General features: G+C 43.1%; 16 non-coding genes across 16 annotated transcripts; all 16 read left to right on the top strand.

Moving 5' to 3' along the window:
- Positions 1–2,465: 2,465 nt before the first annotated feature.
- Positions 2,466–2,538, top strand: trnam-cau (transfer RNA methionine (anticodon CAU)). The gene has a single exon. It is a non-coding gene; the product is annotated as a tRNA-Met (tRNA).
- Positions 2,539–2,860: 322 nt separating this feature from the next.
- Positions 2,861–2,933, top strand: trnak-cuu (transfer RNA lysine (anticodon CUU)). Its single transcript has one exon. It is a non-coding gene; the product is annotated as a tRNA-Lys (tRNA).
- Positions 2,934–3,458: 525 nt separating this feature from the next.
- On the top strand, positions 3,459–3,529 carry trnag-gcc (transfer RNA glycine (anticodon GCC)). The gene has a single exon. It is a non-coding gene; the product is annotated as a tRNA-Gly (tRNA).
- Positions 3,530–4,789: 1,260 nt separating this feature from the next.
- Positions 4,790–4,862, top strand: trnak-cuu (transfer RNA lysine (anticodon CUU)). Its single transcript has one exon. It is a non-coding gene; the product is annotated as a tRNA-Lys (tRNA).
- Positions 4,863–5,420: 558 nt separating this feature from the next.
- On the top strand, positions 5,421–5,492 carry trnad-guc (transfer RNA aspartic acid (anticodon GUC)). The gene has a single exon. It is a non-coding gene; the product is annotated as a tRNA-Asp (tRNA).
- Positions 5,493–5,837: 345 nt separating this feature from the next.
- Positions 5,838–5,908, top strand: trnag-gcc (transfer RNA glycine (anticodon GCC)). The gene has a single exon. It is a non-coding gene; the product is annotated as a tRNA-Gly (tRNA).
- Positions 5,909–7,212: 1,304 nt separating this feature from the next.
- Positions 7,213–7,283, top strand: trnag-gcc (transfer RNA glycine (anticodon GCC)). Its single transcript has one exon. It is a non-coding gene; the product is annotated as a tRNA-Gly (tRNA).
- Positions 7,284–9,127: 1,844 nt separating this feature from the next.
- On the top strand, positions 9,128–9,198 carry trnag-gcc (transfer RNA glycine (anticodon GCC)). The gene has a single exon. It is a non-coding gene; the product is annotated as a tRNA-Gly (tRNA).
- Positions 9,199–9,596: 398 nt separating this feature from the next.
- trnag-gcc (transfer RNA glycine (anticodon GCC)) lies at positions 9,597–9,667 on the top strand. The gene has a single exon. It is a non-coding gene; the product is annotated as a tRNA-Gly (tRNA).
- Positions 9,668–10,063: 396 nt separating this feature from the next.
- On the top strand, positions 10,064–10,134 carry trnag-gcc (transfer RNA glycine (anticodon GCC)). The gene has a single exon. It is a non-coding gene; the product is annotated as a tRNA-Gly (tRNA).
- A 521-nt stretch (positions 10,135–10,655) lies between these two features.
- trnad-guc (transfer RNA aspartic acid (anticodon GUC)) lies at positions 10,656–10,727 on the top strand. Its single transcript has one exon. It is a non-coding gene; the product is annotated as a tRNA-Asp (tRNA).
- Positions 10,728–13,310: 2,583 nt separating this feature from the next.
- On the top strand, positions 13,311–13,381 carry trnag-gcc (transfer RNA glycine (anticodon GCC)). The gene has a single exon. It is a non-coding gene; the product is annotated as a tRNA-Gly (tRNA).
- A 363-nt stretch (positions 13,382–13,744) lies between these two features.
- On the top strand, positions 13,745–13,816 carry trnad-guc (transfer RNA aspartic acid (anticodon GUC)). Its single transcript has one exon. It is a non-coding gene; the product is annotated as a tRNA-Asp (tRNA).
- A 383-nt stretch (positions 13,817–14,199) lies between these two features.
- trnad-guc (transfer RNA aspartic acid (anticodon GUC)) lies at positions 14,200–14,271 on the top strand. The gene has a single exon. It is a non-coding gene; the product is annotated as a tRNA-Asp (tRNA).
- A 4,100-nt stretch (positions 14,272–18,371) lies between these two features.
- trnag-gcc (transfer RNA glycine (anticodon GCC)) lies at positions 18,372–18,442 on the top strand. Its single transcript has one exon. It is a non-coding gene; the product is annotated as a tRNA-Gly (tRNA).
- A 608-nt stretch (positions 18,443–19,050) lies between these two features.
- Positions 19,051–19,123, top strand: trnam-cau (transfer RNA methionine (anticodon CAU)). The gene has a single exon. It is a non-coding gene; the product is annotated as a tRNA-Met (tRNA).
- The last annotated feature ends 1,812 nt before the right edge of the window (positions 19,124–20,935 follow it).

The raw sequence follows: 20,935 nt of genomic DNA, 5'->3' as shown, positions 1-20,935 counted from the left end.
CCGTTACACGGCGGCGGCTGCTATCATTTCACTTCTAAAAGTTTAATATTGTCCAAGTTTGACGTCGAGAAGAAGCGAGCCTGGGATACACCGCTGACTGTGGCGATGAACGTCAGCCGCAGCATCTTCTAACCATGGCCATCTTCTGTGCCAATGGGCGAGTTAACATCAGGTTAACGTGACACACGTGACGTCCCCCTGCCAAAAGGTAAGTTAGCATCAGTTTAATGCCACAGCGTTTCACCAACATGTTGCCATTTTGTGCCGTGTCGTCTAAAAGCGAGTTAACCGAACCGACGTCACACGTTTTGCTGTAAGCTAACGAGCTAGTTTTCCTGTTGCTTTTCTACCATGTCGATGCGAGGGTGAGGGTGAACCCCATTTGTTTAAATTTGTAATCAAACGTTAAACGCGGAGCGATTGTTAAAATATAAGTTTAAACTCTTCTTGTTACGTAAATAAAATATTTTCACGTTACGATGGAAAGTGCGTTGATGAAACTTGAGGTCAGAATCGGAGGATTGAATCCGCAGATGCGACATTGGCCGCTTGGGCGAACGTTGCCACCATTTTTGAATTGGGCAAAAGTGACCCTGTTTCAATGACGAAACTTTTTATCAACCCCCTGTTATGTTTGAATACGCTGGGTGTACTGGTACAACAATGCATTACATATTACATCAGTAAATCATCGTATCTAAAGCCTATATGTGTATGAATATTTATGTGAGATATTATGTATTTTGTCGAATTTGTCCCAAATACCCACTAACATGGAGGAGGTGCGGTTAATGCTGCACCCAGTCACCAGGTGGCGTTCAAGACCCTTTAGGTACACGTTTGTCATCCGTCTTGATGGACAGTGTATAAGAGTGAGGCCATAATCACTGCTGCACTCAGGAATGTTCTAGACGTGAGAATATTTATTATGTTAATTTTTTTTAATTAATAACATTTGAAATGAATCTTAAGAAACAGTTTTCTATCATTTAAGAACAGATTGAGATATTGTTGAAGACAGACACTTGTAGACAACTTAAGACAAGGTATTAATGTAGAATAATTCACCGCAGCAGAATATCTACATGACAATGTGAATAGTATTTAAGCACAGCTGAAATAGTTTGGAATGTTATGAATGTCGCCCCTGAACGGACCGACCCCCTCCGAAGTGGTCTGGGAGTGGTCCAAGCAAGGAGGAGGCACTAGATCTGTACGGGCCAGCGTCCTCCTCTGGGCCTGGACGTGGCTCAAAGCAAGATCTCCTCAACAATGATTCTATAAGTGCATATTATATTAATGTGTGTGTGTGTGTGTGTGTGTGTGCAAGGGGAAGAGATTCCCTCCATGCTTGTCTCCTCGCAGAAAAGCAGGGCTCTCAGCTGGGGGACCGGGTGGTGGTGGCCCTTGCTCACCCCTCTGGTAACCCAGTCAGGCTTCGCACTTCACCATTGTAAAGATGCGTGTTGATTATTTTAATGGTCATTTTTTTATTACATATAATCATATTATAAGGTACACTATAATAATTATATGCAACGTTTTTGTGTACTTATTTGCAAACATTCACAAATATCTTAAATTGTCTATGGATGTTGCTCCTCAACGGACTGACCCCCTCCGAAGTGGTCTGGGAGTGGTCCAAGCAAGGATAAAGCAATAGATCTGTATGGGTCAGCGTCCTCCTCCGGGCCTGGGCGTGGCTCAAAGCAAGATCTCCCCCAAAATGCTATATATATATATATTGTGTGTGTGTGTGTGCGTGTGTGCAAGGGGGAGGGACTCCTGCCATGCCGGTCTCTGGCTGTTGTGCTGGCTGGGGTGGCCCTCGCTCGCTCTACCAGTCACCCGCTCTGGCATCACACCTCACCATTAAAGAGATATATGTTGATCATAATCATGGTCAATAATATATTACATATGAACAAAATTATAGGGTAAGCAATAATAGTTATATGGCATATAATATCGTTTTTGTTTAGTTATTTCTATGGTAATGTATATTGGAAAACACACCTCAATCTGGGTACACATACCAATGACTCCCCATCTGTCCAGTCTAGTGGCACGGTGAGGAGCTGTGGTTCCAGCATGGCAAAGTGTTTCTTCCTCTTTTAATAGAGGAAGAAAAAAAAGTAAAAAAAAAACACGTAACCAATAGATCCACAAAACTTTAAATTTTGTGGTCTGGGTGTGGTCCAAGCAAGGATTAGGCACTAGATCTGTATGGGCCAGCGTCCTCAGCTTGGCCTCAGCGTGGCTGAAAGCAAGATCCCCAGCAAAAATGAATAGATAAGTGTGTCTGCATTCCAAAACCCGCCTAGTGGACATTTCGGAGAAATGCAAGCAATGGAGTTTTTTCCCCCCAGTATTTCTTTTATTTGCACTCTGTGGTGAAATATTGTAGTTGCTGATAGTCAGGTTGTTGTACCTATATAAATGCAGCTTTTGGCCATGTGCTTCAGGCCTCGTTGGCGCAGTAGGCAGCGCGTCAGTCTCATAATCTGAAGGTCGTGAGTTCGAGCCTCACACGGGGCACGTTTTTTAATTCCCCCTTTGCATTATTTCAAGGTTAATGAAACAATTATGTTTTATTTCTAAGTGGTCTTTATGCTGCAATTCAGCAATATTGGTGATTGTTAATGTGTACTATCCTGGTGCCAGCAAAAGTACTAGTAAAGCAGAACCAGATTTATGCAGTACACCCTCAACCTGGCTAAGGTCTCCCTTAGTCTACCGTACTTTCGATATACTACCATAGGCGATGCATAGTTATTTGTTAAAAGCTGCAACGCAGTAAAACGTGCAGCATTCCTCTGCAGTATGAGTCATATACTCTTATTTTCCATAGGGATAAGCAGCCCGGCTAGCTCAGTCGGTAGAGCATGAGACTCTTAATCTCAGGGTCGTGGGTTCGAGCCCCACGTTGGGCGCACATCTTTTTTTCCTCTTATTGTGTGTGCTCCTTACACCAATCAGCACTTAAAATGAACTAGTTCAAGTTCAGAGGGTTAGTTAAGGTTATTTTTTGTTGGGATGATTTAGGGGCAGTAGTCCTGACTGTCAGCGTCACGTCTCGTGATGTACTGAGCACAATGAGCGAGCCGAGAGGAGAAGGAGGAAATAGAAACTCCAGCTCGGTACAAACCACCTGCAGCTTCTGCTCGTGACACCCCTAGTGTCTGTGTCACTCTGAGCGAGTGAATAGGGACGGAGCCCCGGGGCCTGTTTGTTTGTATGAACGGCGTTCATGCACAACACTGGCTGTTTGCTATAAGCCCGCTTAGCTAGCTACATTTAACGTATTGTATTTGATCTATGAGTGGTGTATAATGTCAATTATTTCACGAGGCATTGCAAATGAACCATGTAGAGAACCATGCACCCAAGGACTATGTCAAAACCCATTTCACGGGTTTTGGAATTTTTTCATCCAGGGTCATAGTTTGGACATGTAAGCATTGGTGGTTCAGTGGTAGAATTCTCGCCTGCCACGCGGGAGGCCCGGGTTCGATTCCCGGCCAATGCACATAACTTTTCTTTAGCTGCAAAACATAACTAAAATACTTTGTATATAAAGCCCCTTTTCCATTGGCCTAAAATCCACCAACTGCAACTGACATCTGGCTGTTTTCTAGATTCAACACACCCAAGGGAAATTAAAGTTAGCACAGGTCAGAGGAGGAGTGAAGAGGAGGTAGACTCCGACAGAGTTCTTTTAATGTGCGTCTGTCCTGAAGCAGAACTGTTAAAATATTAAGTTGTGGAAAAACGCTAAAACAATGAACATTGCAAAAAACATGACTTGTTAATATTCAGTCATCAATAGAGTCATCCACCTTGCTGCGTCAAAGTTCGGCAGTTGCCATGGGCCAACGTGCCCCCATCCCTCACCCCTCTCTATCCCTCTTTGTCTGTCTGCTTGTGTGCTTGTACTTTTTTATACTTACCGTATATGTTCACTCAGCCCAGCTGTTTATACAGAGAGTTTCCCTGTATTCTGGTTATATTCAATTTTTTAAATTGCTATAAAATAACATCATGGCTTTAAGGCTGTTCTTTTTTGTTGTATTAATTCCCGTGTTTGCATAGGCCTAATAGTGCGTGTCGAGGCTATGATCAACATTATATAACACATCCAGGTTCGGTGGGGGCTGCCAGTCTCTGGCACCGTTATTTTGGGTGTCGCGGGCTGAAAAGTTTGTGAACCCCTGCCTTAGAAGACCTCATAAACGTATGGTTATGATTTTTTTTACACCTCATTAATTAATCATGTCATTTTATTAATCTATATGCTAAAATGCCATCAGAATGCCTATATTATATTATATCAAAAACCTTTTCTCCCTCATTGTAGTTCTTCCTGTTTCCTACATTTATTCAGGAGATGAAAAATTATATAATTTAAGCATTTTTTAAGGCCTTACAGAGAAAGTGTTTGACGTGTAGCTGCAGACTCTGACTGCCCACAATGCTTCTACCCTCCAACACTCCCTGTGAATAAACCCCCCACCTTTGAAGTGCTGCTCCTCCACTGAAGTGATTAACGCCCTTCTGGAAGGGCCGTTCCAATTCGTAGGGGAAGTTTAAAACCACTACCCCTTTTGACTTCGTTTCAAGGGGCAAGATAACCATCGAAAACGAAGAAGGGTTAGGGCCAAGGGACGAAATTGGTTTGGGCCTAGGAACTGTGTCACAATAATTTCCCAAATTGGCCTTAATAAATTACATCTAGCTATCTATCTATCTATCTTTCAACAAAATCCATACCATTATTCTGGTGCTCACAGCCCGGCTAGCTCAGTCGGTAGAGCATGAGACTCTTAATCTCAGGGTCGTGGGTTCGAGCCCCACGTTGGGCGCTTGCATCTTTTTCCTCATTGTGCACCTTTCTATGTTCTAAATTAATCCATGACAAAATATTTTAGGCATTTTGCTCGGACGCCATGCCTTAATGAAGTATCTCAAGGTTGTTATCAGCTAAGTAGTGTTGTGCACAACATCAGGAGAGTATGCCCCCTTCTCACTCAGAATATGGCGCAGGATCTGGTCCAGGCCCTGGTCATCTCACACCTGGACTATTGTATGTCCCTTCTGGCAGGTCTACCTTCTCCTGCAATCCGACCTCTGCATCTCATCCAGAATGCAGCAGCTCATCCAGAATGCAGCAGCTTGACTGGTCTTTAACCACCTTTAATTCACTCACACTACTCGCTCTTCTGCTCCCTTCACTTGCTACCGGTGGCTGCCCGCATATGATTCAAAACAATAGTACTTGCATAAATACACACTCATTCGACTATACCTAGAATAAAGTCCCTCATCCTCACCTGCTGGGATCAGCAACCGACAATGTCTTATTGCGCATTGATGTGCCTTTACTGTTAAAAAATTATTTGTCATAAAGCTCTGACATCACGTCCTCGTTAGTATAGTGGTGAGTATCCCCGCCTGTCACGCGGGAGACCGGGGTTCAATTCCCCGACGGGGAGTGCACACATTTTGCTCTTGTGAGTTATATGTTCCATTTTTGGGCTAGTGAGTGAACATTTGCTAGCATTACGTAACACAAGGCAAAAACAACATGGGAAACAGTAAGTAAACAGTGGAGGTGGCACCAACTTTCAGCCATCTTCAATGCAGTTCCAAGTTTTCTCACTATAAAGCACCAGTAATCTATATATCTATCAAAAGTGTGTGAGTATTAAAATTTGGTGCTCAAACCTCAAGGGCACTCAGACTTCTCAAGATTCTCATGATTTGCCTCGTGATCGCTGCACGCAAGATTTAAACCGGCCTGGCCAAATTGAAAAAAAGGAACTAATACTGGCATGTGAGCATTGGTGGTTCAGTGGTAGAATTCTCGCCTGCCACGCGGGAGGCCCGGGTTCGATTCCCGGCCAATGCAACTACCTTTTGCACTTTCTCCACTGTAGTCCCATTTAGAGAGAGGAGGGCGTGTTCTTCTACCTGTCTCTTCTTCAAGTCCAGGGATTCCCAAAGTGGAACCCCCCCCCGTGTCGTGAGATGCGGTACATGAAACCATTTTCATGTAACAAAGTTTTATTGTATAAATATATACATAAATAAGAGTTGAAACTAGAATAAAACCATGCAATAAAAACATTCATCAGTTTTTTCCTTTTTCTTTGTTGACCCATGAGGAACACGTCAACTCAATATCAGTCTGGCTCTTGCGGGGAAATGTGCTGAGCCACCTGTATGGGCTGCGGGACGAGGTCAGCATATTTCTGATCGAGCATGGAACCCAGCTCGCTCATTATCTCACTCACCCTGTCTGGTTAACAAGGCTGGCGGACTAGTGCGAAAATACTTTCTCAGCCCTGACATACATTAAGAATAAATAAAGAGCGCAGCTAAACGTGAAGAATGATCTCTGAGTCGCTGTCTCCAAAATAAAGCTGAGAATGGATATCCTCTGTTCCATGCATATTGCCCACCTATCTCATTAGTGAGTTTAAGAAATTAAAGTCATGTTTAGGCTAAAATAAATAACCAAAACGTTTTTGCACATCAGGTGTCTGCTGCTCGTCATGCGCACAGACATCACCTGGGTACTTTTTTATACTTACAGTATATGCTCACTCAGCCCTACTGTTTATACAGGGAGTTTCCCTGTATTCTGGTTGTAGTCTATAGCTTAAATTGATATAAAATAATATCATGGCTGTAAGGTTGTTGTTCTTTTGTGTTGTATTAATGTCTGTGTTTACAAACGCCTAATAGTGCGTGTGCGTGGCTGAGCGCAACATTATATTACATCCAGGGTCGTGGGGGGGCGCCAGTCTCTGGCACCATTATTTTGAGGGTCTCGGGTTGAAATGTTAAGGACCCCGTGCTCTAGTCTGCGATCAGCTCTTCTGTTTTGCTGTCGTTGAGATGGATGTTGTTGTCCTGGCACCAAGCTGTCCGGGCCACGACCTCTCTGCAGTCCGTCTCATTGTCGCCGGTGATCAGGCCTTTGACAGTCATGTCACTAGAACATGTTATGATGGTGTTTGAGCTGTTGGTGGCCATGGCACGTAGTCTTGTGTGAACAGGGAGGACAGGAGAGGACGGGTATGTGTTTGGTTTATTGGGGTTTGGCACATGTATGACTGTCGTACTTTAAATGCAGGTGGATACTACTGCTTAGCTTAGTCAAAGGTCAAGGTCAACCTGTCGTCTCAAAATAGTTGACTAATCATGTGAGCATTGGTGGTTCAGTGGTAGAATTCTCGCCTGCCACGCGGGAGGCCCGGGTTCGATTCCCGGCCAATGCAACTCGTTTTTGGATCAAGCACAGCTGGTCAGAGCAGGATTTTAGGAGCCTATTCTGCCAGGACTTGATCTACCTGATCTCTTTTCTTACTCGGTTTGTTGTGTGGGACAATTTCAAGTAGGTCATGTGGTGGATGGCCTGTAGAAGTTGCATGGAATACTGGAATCCTGGAAAGCCATTTCATTTGATTTTCTCCTTAGAGGAAGGCAGCAGCAGAACTGAGACGTGATCTGATTTTCCAAATTGAGGGTGAGGGAGGGCCTTACATGCATCCTGGAAAGGGGTGTAGACATGATTGAGTGTGTTCTCACTAGGGATGGGCACACATTAAATTGTCTTAATCGATCGTCGGAGGAATTAATGACAAATTTTCGATTAATCATTAATATTTTTATATTCAAAAATTCACTATTTATAGGCTATATTAAAATGAAGTGTAAATAAAAAAAAACAAGCGTGTTTCCTCATTGAGATCTTTATTATAAGATGAACAAAATATGCGCTGCTGTAGTCTTAAGCAGCGGAGCCGACAGCTAGAAGCCGGTGCAAGTAAACACAACTGACCCTCGTTTTTTTGTTTTTTCTCCAAAATAAAATAATAATAGTTTAAAAAAAAATAATGTGAAACTATGACTTAACCACACATATATAAAACCTTGGTCTGACAGGTTTTGCCAAATGTAACTCAAAACTATCAAACAAGGCACCGAGTCGAGAAAGCTTCATAAGAATAACGAGTAACTTACATACAACTTCAGAACCAGCCTACTGGTTTTTGTTGAGAAAGATGAGCGTGTTAATATGCTCTGGGGTTAGACGCGAACGCAGCCGGGTGACCGTCAGTCCAGCCGCCGGAAAAACCCGCTGACGTCGCCGTGATACACAGGTAGCTACGTCCTAACTTGACTAGCCTGGGTAACCTTATTCCATTCACTTTCCACCAGTCTGTAGGGGTGCAATCCAGGGGTGGGGGAGCTTCCCTCAGAAAGTTATGAAGTTCTGCTTCGATGCCAGAATCACATTGAGTGGTATAGTGCTCCCCAAGGAGTTGTGTCATAGTAGAGACCTGGGACTGGGAGGCCGCGGCTCCGGTGTTTGCGCTCCCCTCGTCCGTGTCAGACAACGCAGACTCCTCGTCTCCCCCAGCTTCTGGGATAGCTTCGCAGTGTTGGCACTAAACCAAGTCATTTTTTAACTCAAAACGGTCCCACGCTACACTTCGCCGTGACCTCTTCATGTTTACTTTGGAAACGGAAATACATGGTAACTCGCAGGTAACTGAGTAGGCCTGTGGCGTTTTTTCCCCCTGTGGTCAAATGTGTAATTAGCAAATTTATCGATGAAAAAATTATTTCATCGACGATATTCTTAATGATCAATTAATCGATCATCGATTAATTATGCCCATCCATAGTTCTCACTATGCGTAGGACAGCTGATGTGTTAATAGGGTCTTGGCAAGACTTTCCTCAGCTAGGCCAACTTAATCTAAAGCTAGAGTTGAGGTTCATGGAAAGTAGTCTGGCATAGGCATGATGGTTTTCAAGATGAGACAGAGTCAGGAGGGTGGATATGGCGTTTGTGGACCAGTTGGTTCTTAAAACAAACTGTAAGGAGCCCAGATCTGTGGGGAGGCGGGCCTTGAATTGTGATGCCTAACCAGTTGCTCGAAACACTTCATGGCTTTTCGGAGTGAGAGCCACAGGAAGGAAGTCATTCAAGCAGACGGGGTCAGGTTTGTTATGCACAGACTGTTGTACTCTTAATGCACGTGGGTACTAATGCTTAGCTGAGCCAAAGGTCAAGGTCCATCTGACCTCTCAAAACAGGAAAATAGTCATGTGCGCATTGGTGGTTCAGTGGTAGAATTCTCGCCTGCCACGCGGGAGGCCCGGGTTCGATTCCCGGCCAATGCAACTAGCTTTTGGATCACGCACATCTGGTCAGCGGAGAATTTGAGAAGGCTATGCCGTCAGGACCATCCGCCTTGAATCTTTTTTTTATGCACAGGGATGACTGTCATGCCCTTAATGCAGTTGAGTACTATCCTTTGCTTAGTCAAAGGTCAATTTCAATTGCTAATCTGAAGACAAGTTATCAGTTAGGAGCCCATATCCGTGGGGAGGCGGGCCTTGAATTGTGATGCCTAAACAGTTGCTTAAAACACTTCATGGCTTTCATGTCATTCAAGCAGACGGGGTCAGGTTTGTTATGCACAGACTGTTGTACTCTTAATGCACGTGGGTACTAATGCTTAGCTGAGCCAAAGGTCAAGGTCCATCTGACCTCTCAAAACAGGAAAATAGTCATGTGAGCATTGGTGGTTCAGTGGTAGAATTCTCGCCTGCCACGCGGGAGGCCCGGGTTCGATTCCCGGCCAATGCAACTAGCTTTTGGATCACGCACAGCTGGTCAGCGCAGAATTTGAGAAGCCTATGCCGTCAGGACCATCCGCCTTGAATCTTTCTTATGCACAGGGATGACTGTCATACCCTTAATGCAGTTGGGTACTATCCTTTGCTTAGTCAAAGGTCAATTTCAATTGCTACTCTGAGGACAAGGTATCAGTTATGAGCCCAGATCTGTGGGGAGGCGGGCCTTGAATTGTGATGCATAAACAGTTGCTTGAAACACTTCATGGCTTTCATGTCATTCAAGCAGACGGGGTCAGGTTTGTTATGCACAGACTGTTGTACTCTTAATGCACGTGGGTACTAATGCTTAGCTAAGCCAAAGGTCAAGGTCCATCTGACCTCTCAAAACAGGAAATTAGTCATGTGGGCATTGGTGGTTCAGTGGTAGAATTCTCGCCTGCCACGCGGGAGGCCCGGGTTCGATTCCCGGCCAATGCAGTAAGTTTTTGCACTTCATCCAGTATAGTCCCGTTTAGAGAGAGGAGGGCGTGTTCTTCTTCTTGTCTCTTCCTGTAGTCACGATCTGCTCTTTTGTTTTGCTGACGTTGAGATGGAGGTTGTTGTCCTTGCACCAAGATGTCAGGGCTCTGACCTCTCTGCAGGCTTCAAGTATATTTTCACATACGGTAAATTCACTAGGTGTGGTTGGTGCATAGGACATAAAACACACCCTTACAAGAAAAAAAAGTATCAACCGTTAAATTGGCAAAAAAGCAAAATATAAAAAAAGACCAATGTAGGTAGCTGGTAATCAGTTCTGAAAGTCATGTCATTAGCACATGTTTTTATGGTCCTCCCAAAGTTCTTCTCCCAGAGTTGACTCAAAACAGATCCACTCCCAGAAAAAGATGGACATCCCCCATACTCACCTACATTGGATGTCAACTGACCATGACATATTGGACATTGTTGTCCAAGTTCATTTAGAATCTCATTTGTCATAGAAAGGTGACATCACCTCCTCGTTAGTATAGTGGTGAGTATCCCCGCCTGTCACGCGGGAGACCGGGGTTCAATTCCCCGACGGGGAGTGCAAAATGTTTTTGGGATGGGATATTTTAACTTAAATCCAAATGTTTGAAGCAGGGATGACACAATATGAAGTTCCGGTGCCGGGATTATTCAGATTATAGAAGGGAAAAGACACACAACAAGTAATATACAGCTAATAAATAGCCAATAATATAGCTAATGAACAAAAATATGTATTATTATCGACTCTATACAATTAGTTGTTGTAATGAAACATTTGGCCATTTAAAAATAATTTATGTAAACTATTGTATTTAGTTGCCTTATTGTGGAATGTCGGTCGGTGACTTTGTGTTTCCTGTCATAAGCAGTGTATCTGTTCGGGACTTTTATGATCAGAGCAGAAGCTGCAGGTGGTTTGTACCGAGCTGGAGTTTCTGTTTCCTCCTTCTCCTCTCGGCCCGCTCGTTGTGCTCAGTACAACACGAGACGTGACGCTCACAGTCAGGACTACTGACACCTAAATCATCCCAATAAAAAATAACCTTAACTAACCCTCTGAACTTGAACTAGTTCATTTTAAGTGTGAACTGGCTCAACGCTGCAAACAGCTACTGGACAGCAGTCAGCATTGAGAGGCAGAAGTAGTAGGGCTGGATCATTACACTCCTGTGACCAATCCTGCATGAGACTGCGGTTAGGCCCGCCTTTCTCATTAGCATAAGGCCACTGCAAATGAAAAGGAAATGTATCAGGGAATAAATAAATGTGCAAATATATTCAAGACATTTATTTTGACTCAGAGATCACGCGGGAGACCGGGGTTCAATTCCCCGACGGGGAGTCAATGCCTTTTTTTCCAATGGTTTGGTGTGTTTAAATACCTGTCTCAAACTCTAGAATGAACCAGACATAAATGATTCAAGAGTTTATTGTCATAAGCACAATAGTATGGAGGACCATACATGACTTAAGTAAAAATAAATAAATAAATGTATAAATAAATACAGAAATAAATAAATAAATAAAAAAGGAAATAAATAAATAAATAAATATGTTAATACCAAAAGAAATGTCTTAAAGGGGACATATTATGCCCATTTCACCACAGTTGATATGGTTCCTTGGGGTCTTAATGAAATGTCTGTAACATTTTTTGGTAAAAATACCACAAGGATAATTTAAAACAGCACCTTTTTACTCTGTCTAAAACAGCCCTCCTCAGATTGACCCGTTTTGAGGGCCCCGCACCCCTCTCACCCCGCCCCCATCTTACCCCACCCCCTTTTACCCCTCCCCCCTCTCATGGAGGTGTAGGATATAACGTTTTTACCTCCATTAATTAGCCTGTTTGAATGTGTTCTCACTACAGAATGCATTCAACATCTATAGGGCAGATTATTGGCCTTTATTTCTAAATGGAATAGAGCAGTAAGTTATTTTTTTTTTATGCATGAGATATCAGTCATTTCTGCAATAAAATTATGACTGAGGAATAAAATACATAAATTACTCTTCCCTCTGTATTACTTTGCTACACACACAGCGTGTGTGTGTAGCTCAGTTGACCAATCCTGCTCGAGACTGAGGTTAGGCCCGCCTTTCTCATTAGCATAAGGACACTGAAAATGAAAATTAAATATATCACAGAATAAATAAAAGTTGGAATAAAAGTGGAAATAAATAAATAAACGTGGAAATAAGTTTAAGACATTGATTCATTTAATTCTGCATTTATTTCCACATTTATTTCCACATTTATTCCAACTTTTATTTTTCGATTTCAGTGTCCTTATGCTAATGAGAAAGGTGGCTCTAACCTCATTCTCGAGCAGGATTGGTCAACTGAGCTATACACACACACACACAGCCCCTGCGCTGCGCCACACTCTCGCTCAGAGACACAGGCAGTGACTGAGACTTGAGCTCTTCACCGTGAAAGAGCCAGTTAGTGACTTTGTAGAACAGTGGAACACAGAGTTTCTCTGGTCACATCTGCTCAGAGATCAGCGGCTTCATGATCAGAGCAGAAGCTGCAGGTGGTTTGTACCGAGCTGGAGTTCTGTTTCCTCCTTCTCCTCTCGGCTCGCTCATTGTGCTCAGTAGAACACGAGACGTGACGCTTACAGTCAGGACTACTGACACCTAAATCATCCCAATAAAAAAAAAACTTAACCAACCCTCTGAACTTGAACTAGTTCATTTTAAGCGTGAACTGGCTCAGCGCTGAACAATCTCATAGCATATGAATACAGAAATATATAAATAAATATGGAAATATATATTTAAGATATTTATTTATACATTTCTGTATTTGTTTCCTTATTTATTTATGCATTTGTTTATTTGTTTATTAATTAATTTATACTTAAGTCATGTATGTTCTTCCACAGAGAACCGGCGTACGCACGTTTCAGGCTCTGTTTTGTGCTTATGCAACGGTTATAATGAGACCTCAGAGCTGTGGGGGAGCTTGAGACACTGCAGCCTTCCTCTGCGCCATCGTCAACCAACAGAATAAAGCTAGTGAAAATGATATGTAAGATAAATTGTGGACCCACATTTGATTGAATTTAGCCTTGTGAACACAGGCTTGAAATAAGTCCTTCAATTGGAGAAAAGGAAAAGGATGTATCAAGTGAGCATTGGTGGTTCAGTGGTAGAATTCTCGCCTGCCACGCGGGAGGCCCGGGTTCGATTCCCGGCCAATGCAACTAACTTTTACTTTTTTTTGATAAACATGCATTTTTGTGCAATAGGATCAGTTAAGATTATCCTTTTTTGTCCCACAGTGCGGAAATAAAGACATTCCTGTCAGCATTCGAGGCAAGGAAGAGGGTCTTAGGAGGGCTTAAGGATAGTAAGGTGGGGGAGGGGCAGTCGCCTGATCAAGGAAATTTCTTTTGTTTACGTTTGTTCCAGAGATGTAAAAAACAATAAAAACACCAAACATCCAAGGCTACTGGAACTAGAGTACAGAAATTCAACGCACATAACATGAATTTCATGCCTCAAACAGTTCTTTTATAGTTCCTGAACGAATAAATTTGGTATGGTCGGGGGTCTGTATATCTCCTCCTCGTTAGTATAGTGGTGAGTATCCCCGCCTGTCACGCGGGAGACCGGGGTTCAATTCCCCGACGGGGAGTGTACAACATTTTTGGATTAATGTTTATAATACATCTATGTATTATGTATTTGCAGTATAACACATTCAGGTCGTCAGCCAGCCAGTTGACAGTTCTCTTCAGCGTGGAGGGGTTTGTTCTATCTAGCTAGTAATGTCCTGCAGGCGCAGGGAAGTTGGTTGAAAACCTGTTTCACAATTTGTTCACTCTAGTTTCTCTTTGCTACTTTGACCTCCTCTAGCAGTGTGTTGCAGGCCTGGTTTTACAGGATCCTGTCCAATCTCCTGTAGTCCACCTCCTGACAAAGATCTGAGTTGTGCTGTGAACCAGGGATTGGTTGTATGTGCCTGTTTCTGTCAGCAAACTTCATTTATAAAAGCATTTACCAAGAGCTAGAAACATCTCCTCGTTAGTATAGTGGTGAGTATCCCCGCCTGTCACGCGGGAGACCGGGGTTCAATTCCCCGACGGGGAGAAGGTACTTTTTTTCAGTTGGTCATTTTTAAGCCATAAACATGTCTTTGAAGTGCAAAATTCATAGTATGGCATTTTCATACATACAGTCCTTAACTACAAAATGTTAACCTTGCCACCTGCTGCAAATACCGTGCTTTAACCATAAAAAATAAATACACAGTGTGTCTGATGGCAGTTGGATAAGAATGTTCCTTAGTCTGGATGTCCTGCATTTCACACTTCTAATAATGGAATTTTAGAAGTGTGAAATTTTAATGTTTAGCAGGCAATTGACAAGTGACTAGGGGGCAGCTGAACAGATGGATGAGTGCTTATGTAGAGCTGGTTGTCGCCGGATTTAGACCGCTAATTAAGGCTGAGGATGGGTGAAGTACTAAACAATGGAGCAGGCTCTGCTATGGACTCTGTAGCGTTAGATGTCCTGCAGAGAGGGTAGAGATGTCCTGCTGATCCTCTCAGCGGTCTTTACCAAACTCTGCAGGTGCTTTCAGTCCATTGCAGTGGTGCTTCCATACCACACGGTGATGCAGCCTGTCAAGATGATCTCAATCATGCAGCTGTAGAAGTTGCTGAGCATCTTTAGGGACATGCCGAATTTCCACAGCCTCCCCAGGAATTACAGCCGCTGTTGTGCTTTCTTGACCAGCTTGGGGGGGTTAGTGTCCAGGCGAGTTCATCACTGATGTTGTCTCGCAGAAATTTGAAGCTGCTCACTCTCCACCTCAAGCCCACGGATGAACAGTGAGTTCTCCTCTCCTTTCTTATGTGCACAATTATTTCCTTGCACTTGTCCGTGTTGAGGGTGAGTTTGTTCTCTTCACACCATGTCACCAGACTTGCCACCTCGCGCCTATATGGTGTGTCTCCACGCCCGCCAGTCAGGCAAGTGCACAGATAGACCCCTAGTGTTGCTCAAGCACTGGCCCTTTTGCCCTGGATGAGAAAAGTGCCCCTTCTGCTGGAGCCCAATTTTATCTACATTCATCAATATTTAGGGAATACAAATTACTCTCTCTGTCATAAATTCCCCCCAAATGTGTTTTGCCAAGCAGCTGCAGCCACTTCTTCTCTGACCAGCAGCATCAAACAAACAGGTAATGATGTTTTTTTTGCGCAATCCTCTGACGTTGTTTGCTGATAAATCAACCACAACATTAGCGCTGCTGAAAACATTACGTCGCAACTGGTCCGACGTTTCCTAAAAAATAAACAAACAAAAAACTCAAGAAATCCGTGATTTCAAAGCCTTGTCCAGCTGTTTACTGACCTTTGTTATGTTTAATGAAGAGTGAGAGAGGGAGCTAGATACAGGCAGACAGACAGACAGATAGACAGACAGGTAGACAGGTAGACAGGCAGGCAGGCAGCCATAGAACTTAAAGGCAGTTTTACTGTTCTACAAATTAGACAAGTTCACTAGTTGTCAATTATTTTTGAAGTGAAAAGTAGGTCTTAAGTTGAGCTACATGACAGTCTGGTGAGGTAAATAGATAGATAGATAGATACCTTTATTAATCCCGAGGGAAATTCAGATCATCCAGTAGCTTGTACACTTTAACACATCACTGACATATATACATAAATCACATACGGAGAGCATATATACAGATACAGGTATGGAATGCAATAATGTGATTGTGTCAGTGTCCAGTATCAACGTGATTTTGTGCTGCTGGAGTGGATAGTACAACAAAATATAAACTGTATTTATATTATAAAAACAGCAGAAATATATATATATATATAAATATATAGGAATATCAATCAATCAATCAAATTTTGCCTGTATAGCCCATATTCACAAGTTACAATTCTTCTAATGGGCTACAACAGGCTTGACACCCTCTGTCCTTAACCCTCAACAAGAGTAAGGAAAAACTACGAAAAAACCCTTTAACAGGGTAAAAATACAGAGAAACCTCAGAGAGAGCCACATGTGAGGGATCCCTCTCCCAGAACGGACAGAAGTGCAATAGGTATCACGAATATGGTCGACTTCTGTGTGGAGTTATGAAGCCGAATAGTCCTGGGGACAAAGGACCTCCTCAGCCTTTCCGATGAGCATGACAATGACAGGAGTCTGCCACTGAAAACGCTCCTGTGACCTATGAGAGTTTTGTGAAGTGGGTGGTGCTCATTGTCCAAGATAGACCGCAACCTACTCAGGGTCCTGCTCTCTGCCACTGTTTTTTAGGCAGTCCAGTTCAGAGCCAACGACAGCTCCCGCCTTCCTCACCAGCCTATCCAGTCGCCCTGCATCCCTCTTCTTTATACTGCCTCCCCAGCACACAACAGCATAAAACAGGACGCTGGCAACAACAGACTGGTAGAACATGCGCAGGAGTTTGTTGCAGCTGTTGAACTACCTCAACCTCCTCAGGAAGTAGAGCCGGCTCTGACCCTTCTTGTAGATTGCGTCCACATTTGCTGACCAGTCCAGTTTATTGTCCCTATGGTCTCCTAAATATTTGAAGGTATTGATCACCTCCACACTGACCCCCTCGATAGAGACGGGGAGCAGAGGAGGCTGAGACCTCCTAAAGTCTACCACCATCTCCTTGGTCTTAGTGGTGTTCAGCTGCAGGTTGTTAAGTGTACACCACTGCACAAAGTTATCCACCTGGCTTCTGTACTCCCCCTCCTGGCCATCTCTGATACATCCCACAATAGCAGAGCATTATGCGTTCTTCACATTAGCATATATCAGGTCGATTGTCCTGTTCTTCCTGGTGGGACAAGACACAAACAGGTGAAAAGCAGGCAAAGTTGAATCAAGAGTTACATGATTGAACTCCCCCGAAATTATAATGAAGGCCTCTGGATGTTTAGTATGTAGCCCAGAAATAACAGAATAAATTTTGTCACAGGAGATATCGGCCGTAGCTTTTGGAGGGATGTAAACACACATGACAATGGCGTGGGAGAATTCCCTGGGCATGTAATACGGACAGAGGCTAACAGCTAACACTTCGATGTCCGGACAACAGACAACAGTCACTTTTACAGTCACATGCCCAGGGTTACACCACCTAGTGTTAACATACAATACAAGCCCCCCTCCTTTTCGTTAGCAACTTAGCTTAAGGTCTCTGTCCACTCTCACAGTAGTGAAGCCAGGTAGCTCCACGTTGGTGTCCGGGATGTTGCTGGTTAGCCAGGTCTCCGTGAGGCACAGCAAGCTGCACTCTCTGTACAGCTTCACGTTCAGCACCAACGCTGCCAGTTCGTCTGTTTTGTTGGCCAGCGAGTTTACATTTCCCATCACACACGAAGGAATAGCCGGTTTGAACCTCCACCGCTTCTGCAGGCGCCTCGCCTTCACCAATGTGCCAGCTCTGCATCCCCGGTAGCGCCTCACCAGCTCCTCCGGTATGGGGTGAATTGCACCGGCATGATTCACTCTCCGCAGCGCCAGCAGCTGATCCCTCGTGTAAACCAAGTCCTGACTCACCTATTGCGGTCGATCCGTATGTGTATCCATAGGATATAAAGAGAGACAACAGAGCTACGTAGATAGGCGGCCACTCGCGTCTGCGCCATTTGATGACGTATTTTATTAGTGTAATGCTGATTATGCTTCAACTCTGTCAGGAAACAGAAAAACTAAAATGTGTGTGTACTGTGTTGTCAGCTTTAAAGAGATTATGTGAGTCACTCTTGATTATTATGCACAACATTATTTTATCTCATTTACAAAATTTGCAGCATAATGCCAAGAATAGAGAGACTCCAAAAGCAGAAGGACAGGAAACTCCAGCAAGCAGCTCAGGGTAGCAGCTCTCTTTTATCTTGTATAAGGCCATCAACTAGTAAAACCCTACCTGGTCCAGAGCAGCCATTATTTATTTATAATTATAAAATGTCTGTGCACGTGCCTGCCGCCAGTAATAAATCCAATGACTGTGGTGTCTTCAGGAAATTGCAGGATGACGTTGTCCTTGTGAGAGTAGACACAGTCGTATCTGAACAGTGTGTAGAGCATTGTGTCTCTGATTACAACAACATGAGAGTTCTGTCCACTCTGATCTGAAGCATTACAGACATGTATTGTAAAAAGTCCCAGTTCGTGAAAATCGGAGGAAAAAAAGGCAAGAATATGCATTGGTGGTTCAGTGGTAGAATTCTCGCCTGCCACGCGGGAGGCCCGGGTTCGATTCCCGGCCAATGCAACTTTCCCTTTTCTGGTACAAAACATAATTTTACAGGCTTCTGATATATATCTCCTTTTCCATTGGTATGAAAAAACAATGCCCTCTTACCTCTGGACATTGTCTGTAACAATAACTGACACAATCTGCAATCTACACCTGAATTTAAGGACTGCGCAGTAGACATGGGGTTTGATCGTCTCTGGCCTTTGATCTACTGTCTGGTCTCTGCACCCTAGATGTTGACGCTGCACTTTTCTTTATAGCGGATGAACTTCTGGGCGTTGGCACATAAATAGACTTATATACTTCTGTTTTTATTCTTATACTCTTATACTATACACTTCTGAAGATTTATTCTTTGTACTGTGTAATATTCAACGCTGTCAAAACAGTGAAGTGAGAGTTTTTGTCACGTAGAACAAAGTTGGCAAACGCAGCACAGATCATAGGTCCTAATAAATTGAGTGCAGGTCACTAAGAGAGATTAGGGAGGACATGTGGCAGGGCAACAAAATGATATGGTATAAGTATACTGAGCAGACAATGTATGACCGCCCCAAACCTAAAACAGTGGCGGTGGTAATTCTGCAGTGAATGAACAATTCGGAAACAGGTGCATTTCTAAGGCCTCGTTGGCGCAGTAGGCAGCGCGTCAGTCTCATAATCTGAAGGTCGTGAGTTCGAGCCTCACACGGGGCATGTGTTTTACACATACTGTTTACGTAGATGTATTTATCATCACTACTCAGGGCGTCTTGGAAGAGGTTGGTAAGAATCAGTAGGAAGTGACAATGTGGAATTATAGATTGCCAATGATGATTAGCACTCCTCAGCTCATATCCTTTCTGCTTAAACCCCTCTTTGGGAATAAAATTGAATCATGCTGAAGAGATGTTAAAAATAGACAGTCAAAAAAAGACATCAGTACATATTGTGTAAGTGCACCAGAGTTCTACTGTGGTTAAGCTTATTATACAGTGTTACTGCTGCAGGATGGAACGACCTTCGATACCTCTCTTTCAGACACTACTGGTGTCCACAATTATTAGGCAAGTGCGTATTTTGACCATCTCATAATTTGTAAGCATATTTTCCAACTCCAAGCTGTATAAACTTGAATGCCTATTGGATTTAAGCATATCAGGTGATGTGTATTTGTGTAATGAGGGAGGGTGTGGCTTAAGGAGATCAACACCCTGTATCAAGGTGTGCATCATTATTAAGCAGCTTCTTTTCCTGGAGCAAAATGGAGCAAAAAAGAGATTTAACTGATCCTGAAAAGTACAATATTGTAAAAAGTATTTCAGAGGGATGCAACACTCTTGAAATTGCTTAGATATTGGGGCGTGATCACAGAACCATCAAACGTTTTGTTGCAAGAAACGTGTTGACAAAAAAAATAAGAATCAAACGTGAAGCTACCAGGAACCCATTATCCTCCAGTGCTGTCAGATTCAAGAACTGCAACCTACATGGAGTGCCCAGAAGTACAAGGTGTTCACTGCTCAGAGACATGGCCAAGGTAAGGAAGGCTGAAACCCAACCACCGCTTAACAAGTCACATAAGTGGAAAGAATTATCTGAAGACAGATTTTTCAAAGGTTTTATGGACTGATGAGATGAGAGTGGGTACTGGTATGGGCTGGTATTATTAGGGTTGCAAAATTCCGGGAATATTCAAAGTTGGAAACTTTCAATGGGAATTAACTGGAGTAAACTGGAATGTTGTGGGTAATTTATACTAACTGTATTTATCTTGTCATATAAAGACATAAATATAAACATTTTGTTTTGTGATAGGCTGATTTGTGCCTTGAATAAACTTTGGGCACTTGACTATATGCTTCTGCGTCTTTGTGGAATTCTTAACATAGGTCTTTGCACAGTATTTGCAATTGTACACAGCCTTTCCTTCTACATTGGCTGGGGTGACATGTCTCAACACATGAGAAAGTGCACGTGGCATTGTTATGTAGAATAAGATGAGAAAAAAGCTTGTAAAAAACACTAATGCAAAGCCAGAGATACAAATAGTTTTATATTTTACAATTGATGGATGAATGAATAGAAATAGGCTAGATGAACAGATGAACTATCCTCAATCAGCATGCTTATATATTTCCCCCAGTAATATCATCGAAACTTACCTGACTCATCCTGTACACTACAGCAGGAATGAGGGAATTATCTGTGCATGTGATGGAGAAATGCACAGTGAAACTGTGAAATAAGTTTAAGACATTGATTTATTTAACTCTGCATTTATTTCCACATTTATTTATTTATTTCCACATTTATTCCAACTTTTATTTTTTGATTTCAGTGTCCTTATGCTAATGAGAAAGGCGGGCCTAACCTCAGTCTCGAGCAGGATTGGTCAACTGAGCTACACACACACACACAGCCCCTGCGCTCCGCCAGACAATCGCTCAGAGACACGGGCAGTGACTGAGACTTGAGCTCTTCACCGTGAAACAGCCAGTTAGTGACTCTGTGGAACAGTGGAAACAG

Source organism: Platichthys flesus, chromosome 22 (assembly GCF_949316205.1).
Source record: "Platichthys flesus chromosome 22, fPlaFle2.1, whole genome shotgun sequence".
In the NCBI taxonomy this organism is placed as follows: Eukaryota; Metazoa; Chordata; class Actinopteri; order Pleuronectiformes; family Pleuronectidae; genus Platichthys; species Platichthys flesus.
Note: the sequence above shows the minus strand (reverse complement) of the source record. Positions and strands in the feature narration are given on the sequence as shown.